The sequence below is a fragment of the Lotus japonicus genome, chromosome 1 (genome assembly GCF_012489685.1).
Source record: "Lotus japonicus ecotype B-129 chromosome 1, LjGifu_v1.2".
In the NCBI taxonomy this organism is placed as follows: Eukaryota; Viridiplantae; Streptophyta; class Magnoliopsida; order Fabales; family Fabaceae; genus Lotus; species Lotus japonicus.
Genome location: NC_080041.1, coordinates 112198596 through 112215919, shown reverse-complemented (window position 1 = coordinate 112215919; position 17324 = coordinate 112198596). Strand labels below are relative to the sequence as shown.

The 17324-nt window shown below is 37.3% G+C and overlaps 1 long non-coding RNA gene across 4 annotated transcripts; it reads right to left on the bottom strand.

Annotated features, from left to right (window-relative positions):
• Positions 1-14228: 14228 nt before the first annotated feature.
• LOC130729307 (uncharacterized) lies at positions 14229-17275 on the bottom strand. 4 transcript variants are annotated; one of them, XR_009015960.1, is made up of 5 exons: positions 17135-17273; positions 16155-16246; positions 15405-15679; positions 14737-14991; positions 14229-14645 (listed from the first exon to the last, which is right to left on the bottom strand). It is a non-coding gene; the product is annotated as an uncharacterized LOC130729307 (long non-coding RNA). The 4 variants fall into 4 exon arrangements; XR_009015958.1 differs by having other exon boundaries at positions 14737-15679; positions 16155-16249; positions 17135-17275; XR_009015957.1 differs by having other exon boundaries at positions 14737-15679.
• Between the last annotated feature and the right edge of the window lie 49 nt (positions 17276-17324).

Here is a 17324-nt window from a genome sequence, read left to right as displayed (position 1 = left end):
TGATACTACTTGATGAGAAGGTATCTTTCGTTAAGTTTATACAATTTATATGCGTCACTTAAAGATCTAGAGGACTAATTGTGCTTAATGTTGCTTCTCGTGGCATAGCATCATTACTCTTGCCTGGAGGTAGAACCACTCATTCTAAATTTTGCATTCCATTAGATGCTACAAAGACCTCAACATGTAATATAAAGCAGGAAGTCTACGAGCAAAGCTTCTGCTTGAAACAAACCTTATTATATGGGATGAAGCTCCAATGTTGAAAAAGTTTTGTTCTGAAGCTCTAGACGTTACACTCCGAGATTTAATGAGGTTGAAAAATGAAGACAACGTATATAAACCTTTTGGAGGAGAAGTAGTAATACTTGGAGGTGATTTTAGACAAATACTACATGTAATAACTAGAGGAAGCTACTCTAAACTATTCGTCATTGTGGAAGCATTGCAAAATTATGAAATTGTCTAAGAACATGTGCCTAACGACAGCTAAGACGATTGATGAAGAAAAATAAATCAAAGAGTTTGCAGATTGGATTCTTAAAATCAAAGAGTTATAAATGGTGATCATCCTAATTCCGTAGCAAGAGAGTATAACTTTCAAATCCCGCCAGATCTGCACATCCCAATTAGTCCTGACCCATGAATGAAATTGATTAAATATACATATCCTGACCTTCCGCACATAATGAAAGACCTGCAATTCTAAGGGCCAGTAAAATGTAGTAACATACCAGTATAGATTGGCTTAAAGAAGTAACAATAAAATGAGGGCTCATTTGAGTGGTTGAGAAGCAGAAAGGTTGATTGTCAGCGTTTAGTTTGTGTTTTTCGCTGTGGAATTCATATATGTAACTTTTATACAAAGAGCTGTTATTTTGTTCATGGTGATAGCAATTTTTCAGGTTTCATATGCAACTGTAGAATACCATGTGAATTGGAGCCGGCTAGATGTGAAGTTGTGCAGATGAAGGAAATGGTAGAGAAAAAGCGTAGTTTTCAAGAAATCCATGATATATGGGGGCTTTCATCTTCTGGAACTATGATATCCATAGCCATCTCTTTCTCTCTTCTTTCTTTACCAGGTAAATCTCCTTCTTTTCTTCTACATGAGATATATTTGTTATATTTTAATCTAACTTCTTGGACATGTCTTGAAAGTAGAAAATTAGAATGCTTTATATCATTCACTATCTTATTCCCTATTTAAATGATTTTTTTCTGCAGGATAAGCATGTCCACCTTCAGTAGGAGTTGCTCCTGATGGTGATTTTGGGGCATGGACCTAGAAGCATTTCAGTTCCATGTTTGCTCTAAAAGGGATTTGTTATGAATTATTTCTCAGTTCCAAGTTTCAAATATATTTGGGATTAAACCTATATAAAATATGAAAAATTTATGCTGGGGATTATAATATATATATATATATATATATATTAATATTAGTCTATGTTTATTTTATGATTAAATTACAAAGTAAAGAGCTCAAAAGGGGAGGAACATAAGACAAATAGTGAAAGTACAATACTTTCGTGAAAACATTGATATATATATATATATATATATATATATAATTTTAATTATTTGTTTAAATTATAAATTCAAAAACTCACATAGAGGAATATTTTACATGAAAATAATACAATGTTAAAAGTAATTTAGAAATAATTTTTAATATTTTTTAAAAATTAAATTATTATATATACACACATATATATATATATATACATGAACATATGTCGTGCGAAGAGAAGATTCTTCAGCATTCATGCATATACATAATCTATATTTATTTATGTTTAAATTATAGTGTTAAAAACTCCCATGAAAAAAAATATTGTGCATAAAAACACTTTCATGTAAATTCTAATAGAGAAATAAGTATTAATCACTACTTTTGTTTTTGAAAGAAAAGATGAATATATTATTAATGAGAAAAAAAACATAACATGAGAAATATAAAATTATAATCTACTTTCATTTGTTACAAATTACAGGGTAAAAACTTTCACGGGGAAAAATATTTTTCCATGGAAATACTTTCTGGTATATTTCTCATAAGACGCATATCATTTTCGATTGCAGTATGCTTTGTGAGGACCGTAAACAAAAATCAAGCATAAACACTATCTCAGATTGAGCTCTTCCTTCCGAGACCCGTCTTCACTCATGGTCAGATATATGTAGCTCTCTCTAGAGTACGCTCAAGAAATCGTCTTAAACTTTGTATACTGGATGAGTCGGACAAACAACATATCAGTACTTTAAATGTAGCGTTTAAGGAATTTTGGAAATGTTTGATGTATACAACACAATTTCATTTATTTTTTTCATTTTTTCTCTTCATATATTATTACACGATCGACTCATACACGATTGACTTATTTATAATTTAAAAATTACAAATTACAAATATATATATGAACACTAATTTATTTATTAAAAAATTTTAAAATAAAATTCCGTGCAACGCACGGGTTATTGCACTAGTACAGATTAATGAATTTCCAGTTTCCTTTCAAAAAAAAAAAAGAATACAGTAAGAACAGAGTTGTTTATTTTTTCTTAAAATAGATTGACACCCAATTAAAGTTTTAAACACACCTAGAGAGACGGAAAGAGAAAAGAGATAAGCTCACTCCACCGATTTCCCGCACCTCAAGGAAAAGTGTTGCATTTTCATCGCCTGGATTAGTGGTCGCCGCCGCCATTCCGTTGATTTTCTTTACAACGCCCTCAACTTCGAGGACATCGTCAGCGACGACTGGCCTGCCGACGACGTCAGGAGTTTCTTGATGAGGCTACCGACATCTTCATTCTGACTCACGATCTTGATTTCATTCGAAATCAATCCAAATCTCGCTCTTGAAGTTGCGAGCTAGAAGGAGATCTGGAGAGCGAGATCAGAAAATCCAGAAGTTGTGATCTCCGACTAGTCCCACACCATGTTCCACCCCTAGCCCACCACCGCTCCTTGTTCTCTAGTAACCGCCCCTTCTCCCACCACAACGGCAATGAAAACTTAACCTCATAACACCATGGGTTGCAAGCTTTGCGTTTTGTTGCGTGATTTTGGAGAAAAACAAGAAGAAGATAGAGGGGGAGGGAGGTGGTGTAGCCATGGTTAATAGAGAGAGTCAAGAAAATGATAGAGTAGAGAAGAAGATGTAGTATGGAGATGAGGAAGAGAATTGAGTTTTTAATTTTGATTTGTTAAAATTTTTTACACATCTGCGTACACATATGCATTAAAAGTAAAAAATAAATATATGTGAAATGCTGATTGAGCAATGTTCGTGCCACATCATGCTAAAACACACTTTGGACCTAATTTAATTTAAAACTCATGATGACATGTCAAAGAAAATTTTTATAGGGACCCAATTTGATTTCCTTTACAATTTCAATAACCTAAAACATATTTAAGCCTTATTAATATTACTATTTTTGAAGTGTGTTTGCCCAAAAAATCACCTTATTTTAGGCAGACCTCCATTATATATATTCCATTTACGTGTTTTCTACTTTGAATATTAAATTTGACATTTCAATGAATTAAAAGTATGAGTAACATCCAAACCCTTATTTATGGTCAACATATCCAAACACTTCCTAAAGAACTGGAAATGAAAAAGCATGTGGATGGACCATGATGCAATCTGTATCACTTACGCTTTCATTTAGGGAATAAAATAGCAGCAACATTTGGAAGCTGATTTGCTAAATTCTTTCAGTGTTTGTATAGTAGTAAAAAGAAATTGTTAATAGTAAAATTATGCCATAATTTTGTAAGCGAGTTTGATTTTTGTTTTTCGATGGAAAAATTGATGTTTAGTTGCAGTAAAAAAAAACTAATAATTATAAAAATCACCGTCACTAAATCTCTTTTTTTTCACGAGAGACTAAAATCAAACTCGCTTACTTGAGTAATTTGATCTCTAAAATTAAATTTTCAAGCAAGATGGTTTTAATTGACAATAATGGAGTAGGTTACTTACATTGTAGCGTAATGAAAATAAGGGAGTTAGTATTAATTTGAAAGTTTTGTGTGTGTTTCAAGTGAATTTTGATCTGAACTTAAATTTAAATATGATTCTTACTTATGTTTTTTATTGATGAGTTTATTACATTATTTACATAAACTAATATTTTATTGTAATATTTGCGCTATAAATCATTTTAATTAATATACAGCTGTTTTGAAGTTTTAACGGTAAAAGAAAAGTTTATAAATAGATTTTCTCCCCTTCTAATTTTCATTTTCACTAGGATTTTAGCCCGTCTCCGTGCGATGCACGGACGAGCAGTTCTACAATTTATTATATTTATTCAATCAATTTATTTAACTCCATTTAATTAACTCACATATCAATTATTGTAATCGTTAAAAATCACAACCCAAATATAGCTTAACTGAAACATAGGGGTCAATGAACTAATTATAAACATTAATATGTATAACAAAGTTGCATTTTAATTTATCTTTGTCAAAATAACTTGAAGAAAATTAGTGTTAAAGTTTTTTTTATAAACATATGAAGGCTAAGATTATGAGTCAAAAGATATTTGAATATACACAATATAGGTTAATTGTTAAAAGATATTTGAATATACAACAATGTTAAAGCTTTTGTTATAAATATACGAAATAACAAATATGCAACAATAGGTTAATTGTTCACCAAATTAAACACCACTCACAGTAACAAACAATTCAAGTTGTAAATACATAACACCTTTAAAGGGCTGATCACTAAATACATAAAAAAAAAACATGTAACCAAACAAAGTAGAACAATTGAAGTGGTGTTTACAACTACTTCATGCTATATTACATGGTAGCGAAAAAAGGAACACACTTCGGACTTCTTCATGATAAGATTACTCAGTCAATACAACCACCCTATAACAATTTGATACACCATTTTCCATAAATGCATCATCCCGTGTCGTGCGACAGTGGTTCCAAGTCTAATAAATGTGTTCAAATAGAAATTAAACCATGGACCAAAAACCTCACCCATCATCACAAATTTGCTTCTTTCCTAACTAAGTGAGTACCAAACAATTTCCCATCTTGTCCAACATCCATTTGGAAGAAGCACATTGATAACAAAATAAAAAATATGCAGCAATAATATAATTGATCACCACAAAAAACATGTAAGATCAAGTTTTGATCTTGTAGTACAACTCTATGTTTTGATGATTACAAGTTAACCTTTTGATATGAACAATTGTGGTACTCTAACGTGTTTTTCTGAGTGTGCTATTTACAGGCTCTGACCTCAACTCAATCTCACACAAATCAGAAGCACTGTGTTAAAGAGCGACCCAAGCAACGCTTTCGCATTCACCATGTTCAGTATGAACAGTGGAAAAGCTTCAGAAGTTCTGAAGTTATACAAACTCTGATGTGGACTCAGTCACTAGAAGTTCTGAAGATCCAGAAAGTCTGATAACCAAGAAACACTGAAGGCTCAGATATTCTGATGGTGTAGAAGACTCTGAAGATCCAGAAGCTGATTAGTGAAATTTTGATGTCCAGAAGCAAGATACTCTGAAGACCATGTACTTCCCTCTGAGTTCAGAATCAGAAGAAACAATGGTCAGAGGATCTGGGCTTTCCCTCTGACTCTGATCAACCGGCTTCACAAGTTCCAATAAGAAGCATTCCCCTGATCAGAAGTCTCCTAGGTTAAAGGTCAAGTCGCTATCCAAGTAAAAAAGCAACTGTACCTCCCTGACGACCTACCTAACAGTCTCAGACATAGCAGAAGCTGGATTTTCCAGAACTGCCCTCCAACGGTAGCATTTCCCATGCAACGCTCAACCCTAATCCTTGGAGTATATAAAGAGGCTGAAGACTGAAAGAAGCGGCTAGAAGCATTCACATACGCGCAAGACAAATTCAAATTCTTCTAAGCTTTCTTTCATCTGAAATTCATTGAGTTTACTATTAGCTTTTTAGAAGCAAATCTCTTGTAAACAATTCTTTGATAAACAGTTTGTTTAGTTCCTTTAGGAGATCAAGGTTGATCGGATCCTAGAGAAGACTAAGAGAGTGAATCTTAGTGTGAGCTAAGTCAGTGTAATTGTTAGTCACTTGTAGGTTTCAAGTGCAGTTGTAACTCTTACCTGATTAGTGGATTGCCTTCATTCTAAGAAGGAAGAAATCACCTTAACGGGTGGACTGGAGTAGCTTGAGTGATTTATCAAGTGAACCAGGATAAAATCCTTGTGTGCTTTTCTATCTCTAATCTTTAGCACTTAAGTTCTCGAAAGATTTGTCAAAATCTTTAAGGTGGAAGCTTTATCTTGAAAACGTTATTCAACCCCCCCCTTTCTACCGTTTTTCATACCTTCAATTGGTATCAGAGCGCAAGTTCTGATTACCACACCTAACAGTGTTCAGTGATCCGGGCCGGTGTGAAAAACAATGGCTGCCACCACCAGTGAAACTCAAAGAGATGGTTACAATGCAAAGCCTCCTATGTTCGACGGTCAAAGGTTCGAATATTGGAAAGATAGACTGGAAAGTTTCTTTCTGGGTTTCGATGCAGATCTCTGGGATATTATTGTGGATGGCTACGAGCGTCCAGTTGATGCAGATGGCAAGAAGATCCCAAGGTCAGAGATGACTGCAGATCAAAAGAAGCTGTACTCACAACATCACAAAGCAAGAGCAATTCTTCTAAGTGCTATTTCCTATGAAGAGTACCAGAAGATTACAGATCGTGAGTTTGCGAAAGGCATTTTCGAATCTCTGAAGATGTCTCATGAAGGAAACAAGAAAGTCAAAGAATCAAAGGCATTGTCTTTGATCCAAAAGTATGAATCCTTCATCATGGAGCCAAATGAGTCCATTGAAGAAATGTTCTCCAGATTTCAGTTGCTTGTAGCTGGCATACGACCTCTCAACAAGAGCTACACAACAAAAGATCATGTCATAAGGGTCATCAGGTGTCTTCCTGAAAGTTGGATGCCTTTAGTGACTTCAATAGAGCTCACGAGAGATGTTGAGAATATGAGTTTAGAAGAACTCATCAACATTTTGAAATGCCATGAGCTGAAGCGCTCAGAGATGCAAGATCTGAGGGAAAAGTCCATAGCCTTGAAATCTAAATCTGAAAAGGCTAAGGCTGAGAAGTCAAAAGCTCTTCAAGCTGAAGAAGAGGAATCTGAAGAAGCATCAGAAGATTCTGATGAAGATGAGCTGACTCTGATCTCCAAGAGACTCAATCGCATCTGGAAGCACAGGCAGAGCAAATACAAAGGCTCTGGAAAGGCAAAAGGAAAGTCTGAATCCTCAGGTCAGAAGAAGTCCTCACTTAAGGAAGTCACATGCTTTGAGTGCAAAGAATCAGGGCACTACAAAAGTGACTGTCCAAAGTTGAAGAAGGACAAGAAGCCAAAGAAGCATTTCAAGACAAAGAAGAGTCTGATGGTGACATTTGATGAATCAGAGTCAGAGGATGTTGACTCTGATGGTGAAGTCCAAGGACTCATGGCTATTGTCAAAGACAAGGAAGCAGAGTCAAAGGGAGCTGTTGACTCTGACTCAGAATCAGAAGGAGATCCTAACTCAGACGATGAAAATGAGGTATTCGCTTCTTTCTCTACCTCTGAACTGAAACATGCATTGTCTGATATCATGGATAAATATAACTCCTTATTGTCTAAGCATAAGAAGCTGAAAAAGGACTTATCTGCTGTTTCCAAGACTCCTTCTGAACATGAGAAAATTATTTCTGATTTGAAAAATGATAATCATGCTTTGATCAATTCTAACTCTGTGCTTAAGAACCAGATTGCTAAGTTAGAAGAAATTGTTGCCTGTGATGCCTCTGATTGTAGAAATTAGTCTAAGTATGAAAAGTCTTTTCAAAGATTCCTAGCTAAAAGCGTGGATAGAAGCTTAATGGCTTCAATGATCTATGGCGTAAGCAGAAATGGAATGCATGGCATTGGCTATTCTAAACCAATTAGAAATGAGCCCTCTGTGTCTAAAGCTAAATCCTTGTATGAATGCTTTGTTCCCTCTGGTACCATATTGCCTGATCCTTTACCTGCTAAAGTTGCTAAAAACCCTCTTAAAAAGGGATCCTTCTCTATGACTAAATATCATGCAAATATTCCTTTAAAATATCATGTTGAGACACCCAAGGTGATCAGAACCTCTGGGGTAACTAACAAGAGAGGACCCAGAAAGTGGGTACCTAAGGATAAGATTATCTATGTTGCAGATATCCTTGATAGCTCCACTGAAACACCAATCATGGTATCTGGACAGTGGATGCTCGCGTCACATGACGGGAGAAAGGCGTATGTTCCGAGAGCTGAAACTTAAGCCTGGAGGCGAAGTTGGCTTTGGAGGAAATGAAAAGGGTAAAATTGTTGGTACTGGTACTATTTGTGTAGATAGTAGTCCATGCATTGATAATGTGTTATTGGTAGACGGCTTAACACATAACTTATTGTCTATAAGTCAATTAGCTGACAAGGGTTATGATGTTATATTCAATCAAAAGTCCTGCCGGGCTGTAAGTCAAATCGATGGCTCTGTTCTGTTTAATAGCAAGAGGAAGAACAACATTTATAAGATCAGATTATCTGAGTTGGAGGCTCAGAATGTGAAGTGCCTTCTGTCTGTTAATGAAGAGCAGTGGGTATGGCATAGACGGTTAGGGCATGCCAGTATGAGAAAGATTTCTCAGCTGAGCAAGCTAAACCTTGTCAGGGGCTTACCCAATCTGAAGTTCGCTTCAGACGCTCTCTGTGAAGCATGTCAGAAAGGAAAATTCACAAAAGTCCCTTTCAAGGCAAAGAATGTTGTCTCAACCTCAAGGCCGTTGGAACTTCTGCATATCGACCTTTTTGGACCAGTGAAAACTGAGTCTATAGGTGGCAAGAGATATGGGATGGTTATCGTTGATGACTATAGCCGCTGGACATGGGTAAAGTTTCTAACCCGCAAGGATGAGTCTCATGATGTGTTCTCTACCTTCATTGCTCAAGTGCAAAACGAGAAGGCTTGTAGGATTGTGCGTGTCAGAAGTGACCATGGTGGAGAGTTTGAGAATGACAAGTTTGAGAGTCTGTTTGATTCCTATGGAATTGCACATGATTTCTCTTGTCCCAGAACTCCTCAACAAAATGGTGTTGTTGAGAGGAAGAACAGAACTCTTCAGGAGATGGCTAGAACCATGCTCCAAGAAACTGGCATGGCTAAGCACTTTTGGGCAGAGGCAGTAAATACAGCATGTTACATTCAGAACAGAATCTCTGTGAGACCAATTCTGAATAAGACTCCTTATGAATTGTGGAAGAACATAAAACCCAACATTTCTTATTTTCATCCTTTTGGCTGTGTTTGTTATGTTCTCAATACTAAGGATAGATTGCATAAATTTGATGCTAAGTCTTCTAAGTGTCTATTACTTGGTTATTCTGAGAGATCTAAAGGTTTTAGATTTTATAATACTGATGCTAAGACTATTGAAGAATCTATTCATGTTAGATTTGACGATAAGCTTGACTCTGACCAGTCAAAGCTAGTTGAGAAGTTTGCAGATTTAAGCATTAATGTTTCTGACAAAGGCAAAGCTCCAGAGGAAGCTGAGCCAGAGGAAGATGAACCAGAGGAAGAAGCTGGTCCCTCTAACTCACAAACTCTGAAGAAGAGCAGAATCACTGCAGCTCACCCTAAGGAATTGATTCTGGGCAACAAAGACGAACCAGTCAGAACCAGATCAGCCTTCAGACCCTCTGAAGAGATCTTGCTCAGTCTGAAAGGATTGGTGTCCTTAATTGAACCCAAGTCCATAGATGAAGCTCTTCAGGACAAGGATTGGATTCTGGCTATGGAAGAAGAATTGAATCAATTCTCCAAGAACGATGTTTGGAGCTTAGTGAAGAAGCCTGAGAGTGTCCATGTAATTGGAACAAAATGGGTATTCAGAAACAAGCTGAATGAGAAAGGAGATGTAGTCAGAAACAAGGCAAGGCTAGTTGCTCAAGGCTATTGCCAGCAGGAAGGAATAGACTACACTGAAACATTTGCTCCAGTAGCAAGACTGGAGGCAATCAGACTGTTGATCTCTTTTTCAGTGAATCACAACATAGTTCTACATCAGATGGACGTGAAGAGTGCCTTCCTAAATGGTTATATTTCAGAGGAAGTCTATGTTCATCAACCCCCAGGTTTTGAAGATGAGAAGAAGCCAGACCATGTGTTCAAATTGAAGAAGTCACTCTATGGTCTGAAGCAAGCTCCCAGAGCATGGTATGAGAGACTCAGCTCATTTCTTCTGGAGAATGAGTTTGTAAGGGGTAAAGTAGATACAACTCTCTTTTGCAAGACTTATAAAGATGATATCTTAATTGTGCAAATTTATGTTGATGATATTATATTTGGTTCTGCTAATCAATCTCTATGCAAAGAATTTTCTGAGATGATGCACGCTGAATTTGAGATAAGTATGATGGGAGAATTAAAGTACTTTCTGGGAATACAAGTTAATCAAACACCAGAAGGAACATATATCCATCAGAGCAAGTACACTAAAGAACTTCTGAAGAAGTTCAATATGCTGGAATCAACAGTGGCCAAGACTCCAATGCATCCTACATGCATTCTGGAGAAAGAAGATAAAAGTGGTAAAGTATGTCAGAAGCTCTATCGTGGCATGATAGGTTCACTTCTATACTTAACTGCATCTAGGCCAGACATACTATTTAGTGTTCATTTATGTGCTCGTTTCCAATCAGATCCAAGGGAAACCCACTTAACTGCTGTTAAGAGGATCCTAAGGTATCTGAAAGGCACCACTAACCTTAGCTTGATGTATAAGAAAACATCAGAGTATAAGCTTTCAGGTTATTGTGATGCTGATTATGCTGGAGATAGAACAGAGAGAAAAAGTACTTCTGGAAATTGTCAATTTCTGGGAAGCAATCTAGTCTCATGGGCAAGCAAGAGGCAATCAACCATTGCACTATCAACTGCAGAGGCAGAATATATCTCAGCAGCAATATGCAGCACTCAGATGCTCTGGATGAAACATCAGCTGGAGGATTATCAGATCCTTGAGAGCAATATCCCAATCTATTGTGATAACACTGCTGCAATCTCATTGAGTAAGAATCCCATCTTGCATTCAAGGGCAAAGCACATTGAGGTAAAGTATCACTTTATTAGAGATTATGTACAGAAGGGCGTACTTCTTCTGAAGTTTGTTGATACTGACCATCAATGGGCAGATATCTTTACAAAGCCCTTAGCAGAGGATAGATTTAATTTTATTCTGAAAAATCTGAACATGAACTTTTGTCCAGAGTAAAGATGGATCAGAACCTCTGACTATGATACTTCTTGATTAGAGGATGTCTAGTCCAGAAGGTAACTCAATCAGAGTGTGTGTACCCATTGGTACTGACTCTGAAGCTGAGACAGCAACACGTGTGTCAGTATTTCTGATGCATAGTTCCTTGTGCCCGTGTGACAGTCTGTCATGATTGCGTGTAGATGTGCTTCTCTCCTGTGTGTGATATGTGTATTTACTGTTACTATCTATCTTTAATTTTCAACCGTTGATTTTAAATCGCCTTTTGAATCAACAACGGTTATTTGTCAAAACCCACTATACACACACGATCTCCTTCACTTTCCGTTTTTACTCTTTCTCTCTCTTGCTATTTCAAAACCGCTTATCCTCGATTTCTCTCTCGATCTCTCTTCATCTTTCAACCTTCATCTTCTACCTAAACCTTCAACCGCTCCAAAAATGGTGAGTCAAACCAGAAGAGCTACTGCAGATGCAACCCAGTTCCCTCATATGGTAGTTGGTCTAGCAACAGGTCAAAGGGGTCCTGAGAATCCGACTCAAGATCAAGGTCAAGCTCATGAGCAGATTATTCCGATTGCAGAACGGGGCTGTGCCGTTCACTGCGTATATGCTCCTGAGGAACTTCAAGTACTGGCAGAATGGAGATTCGACCTCGACAACCTTGCTACAAATGGGTATGATCTTCGTCCTGAAGTCCAAGTTCAAGGTTGGGGAAATTACTTCAACAGGCTTCGAGGACCGGTGTATGATAAACTGATCAAGGAATTCTGGAAGCATGCCGACTGCGATGATACTCAGGTGGTATCTCACATTCTTGGAAGAAAGATCATCATTACAGAGAAGTCTTTCGTGAACCTGCTGGGTGCAGAAACTGCTTTTGGGTATCGTTTCCAATTCACTGAATCAAAGCTGAAACCCAAGACGAAGGATGAGACCAACAAGGCCCTGTACACCAATTACAAACCGGGCAAGACTAATTACAAAGTGATGGACCTTCATCCCAAGCTCAGGATCTGGCACAAGATTTTGCTCCACTGCATAAACCAGAGACCAAAGGGCAGTTCCCCAGACTACATCAACTTCAACCAGAAGGCGATGTTGTTCTTCATCCAAGACAAGAAGAAGATCTGCCTTCCCTACTTCCTGTTCTCCTACTTGAAGGAGTGTATCCGGAAGTCTCGTACCACTGCCTCCATCATGTCAGCAATCAAGTATATTCCCTTTGGGAGACTGTTGTCTGATCTCTTCATTGAGAGTGGCCTCATTCAAGATCTGGTAAATGCTGGATGCACAGAGGATCTGACCACTATTGTCAGTGATGTCTTCACTGCGAATTCTCTAAAGAAAATGGGCCTAGTCAAGAAGAAGATTGCTCCTGCCCATGAAGACACATCTTCTGAAATCAGAAGTAGAAGGGTGCCTCTGAATGACTACCCTCTGTGGACACAGGCAGACAATCCTGAAGCCATTAGGTGCTATGTTGAAGACCTAAGGGCTCAAGGCTTTGAAATTGATCTCGATGAATTATTCAGCAGACTGCCGCCAACTCCAGAGTTTCCTTCTCCTATCAAGAAGAAAGTTCAGAGGAAGATGATCCTAGAAGAATCTTCTGAGGAATCGGATGTCCCTCTGACCAAAAAGAAGAAGACTGGTAAATCCAAGAGAAAACATGATGAAACCAGCAAGCCCGATGATGGTGATGATGGTGATAATGAGGATGGTCCTCCTTCTCCTAAGAAGAAGAAGAAGCAGGTCAGAATTGTGGTGAAGCCTACTCGGGTGGAACCAGCTGCTGAAGTGATCAGAAGGATTGAAACTCCTGCCAGAGTGACAAGATCATCAGCACATTCAAGTAAGTCTGCAGTTGCTTCTGATGATGATTTGAATTTATTTGATGCACTCCCCATATCAGCCATGCTCAAACAATCTTCAAATCCCCTCACTCCTATTCCTGAGTCCCAACCAGCTGCACAAACCACCTCTCCTCCACATTCCCCAAGGTCTTCATTTTTTCAACCTTCTCCTACTGAAGCACCTCTCTGGAATTTGCTCCAGAACCAACCATCTAGGCCAGATGAACCAACCTCTCCCATTACCCTCCCGTACAACCCATTAACTTCTGAACCTATCATTCATGATCAACCAGAGCCTACCCAAACAGAACCTGGACCCAGAACCTCTGATCACTCTGTCCCAAGAGCATCAGAACGTCTGGCTCCCAGAATCACGGATACAGACTCTTCCACAGCCCTTACACCCGTATCCTTCCCAACAAATGTTGCTGATTCTTCTCCTTCCAACAACTCTGAATCCCTTCGAAAATTCATGGAAGTTAGAAAAGAAAAGGTGTCTACCTTAGAAGAATATTATCTCACTTGTCCAAGCCTTAGGAGATATCCTGGCCCTAGACCCGAACATCTAGTTGACCCAGATGAACCTATCTTGGCCAATCCTTTACATGAGGCAGACCCTTTGGCTCAACAAGCTCACCCTGCCCCTGACCAACAAGAGCCTATTCAACCAGAACCTGAACCAGAACAATCTGTGTCTAACCAATCCTCAGTTAGATCACCCCATCCTCTGGTTGAAACTTCAGAACCTCACCTTGGAACCTCTGAACCAAATGCTCAAATGTTTAACATTGGCTCTCCACTTAAGTTCTCGAAAGATTTGTCAAAATCTTTAAGGTGGAAGCTTTATCTTGAAAACGTTATTCAAACCCCCCCCTTTCTACCGTTTTTCATACCTTCAAAACAAACCTACAAATTCACATCAATAAACTTAAACAATGCATAACAAACCTAGTATCACCATTAAATAGGTTCAAGGATACTTGCCGAAATAAATTACATTGTTCACCACATTAAAAAAAGTAAAAAGTTACAGCCAAAGCACAACTTTTAGATAAATTCAAGGAAACATGTAACTAAACAGAGTAGCAAAATAAAAAGAAGGTCTAACTAACATAGTTACATAGTTATAAAACATCCAAAAAAGTTACAATTTCTTAATGCAAAATTAAAGGGCGAATACCACAACCCTATATCTATTTGGTTGCTCCATTTTTCATAACTGCATCCAATGTCCTGCAACAGTGTCTCGAAGTCGCTTAAATGTGTCCTTGTAGAATTCAAACCAGCGGCCATAAACTTCACCCTTCATACCAGCTACCTTGCTTCTCCCACCAAGCGAGTACCAACAAAGTTCCCACTTGGTCCAAGATCCATTGGGAAGAAGAACATTGATTATAGGAGTTATATCACTGAAATATTCTCTTTGAACCCAACCTGGGATAATCTGGTCATTTGAATTTATAACCATAAGTAAGGAAATTAAATTGACACTAAGTGTTAAACCATGACATAGTAAGGAAAAGTACAAAACTAACCAGAGGTTCCCTGCCACTTATGAGATTAGTATTGATATCAAATGTGCACATCAACCGATCATAACCCACAATATCTTCAACTTCATCCACATAATCATCATCACTAACTAAATCAACAATACTATAACTTCATTCATCCTCTAACAATATATTATCATTCACATTACTTGGACCTGCAACATCAGTTGCAGCATGACATGTCCTCATCTATACTGAACCTCTTTGAGATTAAGGTCAAGAATCTTGATATTGAACCTAATACCACCCACATAAATAAAACGAACAAACACACATCCCTGAATTTGGAGAAACTGAGGAACGAAAATGCTCTGTTCTACTTTTAAATCAAAATTCTACATACAAAACAAAATCTTTGAAGCTAAAATAGATGAGAATTGAAATACATTCGGTCTCATTGTATGTTTCAAAATTCTTCAATAGTTGATTTTAAAGATAAAATCAATTATGAGGAGAAATTGATGTGAGTAGCTTCAATTGTCAGAATTGATTTTTAAGTAAAAGAAACTGATGCAAATAACTATGCTAAAAATAATAATGGATGAGATGAAAATAGCATGCATATGCTTTTACATAGTGATTTCTATTCAAATTTGAAGTTATCATCAATAAATAACAGCTATAAATACACAAACAAAAAAGACAGTTACCTTAGGATCTGCAAATTAGGGGAACTTCTAAGAGAGGCAAAGAGAGCTGTTTATAGGCAAGACCAATATCAATGAGAATGAGACCTAATGATGGATCATTTACAATGATATCCTTCACAGGTAGCCATAGAAAAAACTCTTCTTGAGACAAACCCTCCAACCCTTTGAGCTGACCAAGATAATATCACTTGATTTGAAATATGAGACTTCACTATCACAGACTTTTATGTAAAAGTAAGTTCTTGGATAGAAAAAATACAAAGCAGTCACAGAACCTGGAAACCAAGGAAAAGAAGTGAAGTTGAATGACAAATCTAATCATGTTCAACATAAAACCAAACCATAATTTCTTACTTATCATTAATTACCCTGATTGCAAAAGGGATTGAAGTTTAAAAACTACATAAAACATATATTTTAGTTACTAATCATGCTTATACGGTGAGGATGAAAGCTGCCATTTTACCATGAAAGTAATTCATTATTAAATTACTTGGAAGAAAGTTGAATGCAACCTTTCAAAATGACAATCACTAACTAAAGCTACTTATCATACTTTATGCGTATGAAAAATGAACTGAACATATCAATGTCATGGGATGAGAAAAAAAAATCAATTTTTTTAATGTGGTCAAATACATTCTTAAATAAGATTAACTAAATAACTCATTAATGAATAGTGTCAATGAGAATATACATTTCTGATTAGACTTGGATAGTATACCAAAGATTACTAAAACATACAGTTACCTGCAACTTATTTACTTGGCTTTCTAGATGTGTAATTTGGAGCATGGCTTTCTAGATGTGTAATTCGGAGCAGCAGCATCTTTGATAATAACCTTCTTGGCACCACATGTATCAAACAAAACAAAAACATTATCATACTGCAAACCAATGGTTGGTTTTATAATACCATTTACAAACAATTAGATATAACTTGACATATGGTAGCTAGCTAGATCTAAATTCAAAGTTGGTTAAAAGGAATAACACCCATATCAGCCTTGCAACAATACAAGTTACGACAGAAAGGTTACTACATAGACCTGATAATCAAACAGTGGGATTTTTCTCTTCTCCTTCAACCTTCTTCTGTCCTCCTTGTTTGAATGAAGCAACATATGTCATATTTTCGGTCATCCCCTAACCGTACACTTGGTCCTTCCCCTTCCATCATCTTCTCGTCTCCTTCTAATTCTAACCTAACCCTATCTACGGTGGGTGACGAAAATCGTCATTCCCCTTCCATCATCTTCTCTTCTCACACTCTTGCTATTCCCTTCCATCATCCTCTCTTCTCCTTCCTCACTGTTAAACGGCAGACTGATGGGAAGGACAAGTGGTAAACTAAAAAAATAAAAGATGACCTATAACATGACATGGGCCAACCAAAAGCTAGGCTAAAAAAATTAATAGGATGTACCAGCTAGGACAAGTTGGGCCAAAAAATAATTGGCACACAAACAAAAAAAGTTCTCACCTGAATAGTGCCGCCACCACCACTGACTCAACCTTCTCCTTCCCTAACCCAAAACACACAGCCGCGCCCACACCTCCTTCTCCCTCAACTATGGAACCCTACCCTTTCTTAAGCATCTGCCTGCATACCACAACCATCACCTCAGTCCACAACTACCGCCCCCACCTCTTTTCTCAACCACCAATTAATACTTCAGCCCCAAATGCAAATGCAAGCAAAATACCTTAGGCACATGCAAGCAAAATACCTCATCCATCTTTGAAGTTCGTTCAAGGAACAAAACTTTTCTGAAGGTTCTTTTCCTTTAATTATTCACACAGCATCAGAATAGGATAGCTTGAATGTATCCTCTCCATCACCATTATTCTTAGCCAATTCATTAGAATCATCTGTATAATCATTATAAACTGATAAATAATCTAGAGAGAGAGATAGAA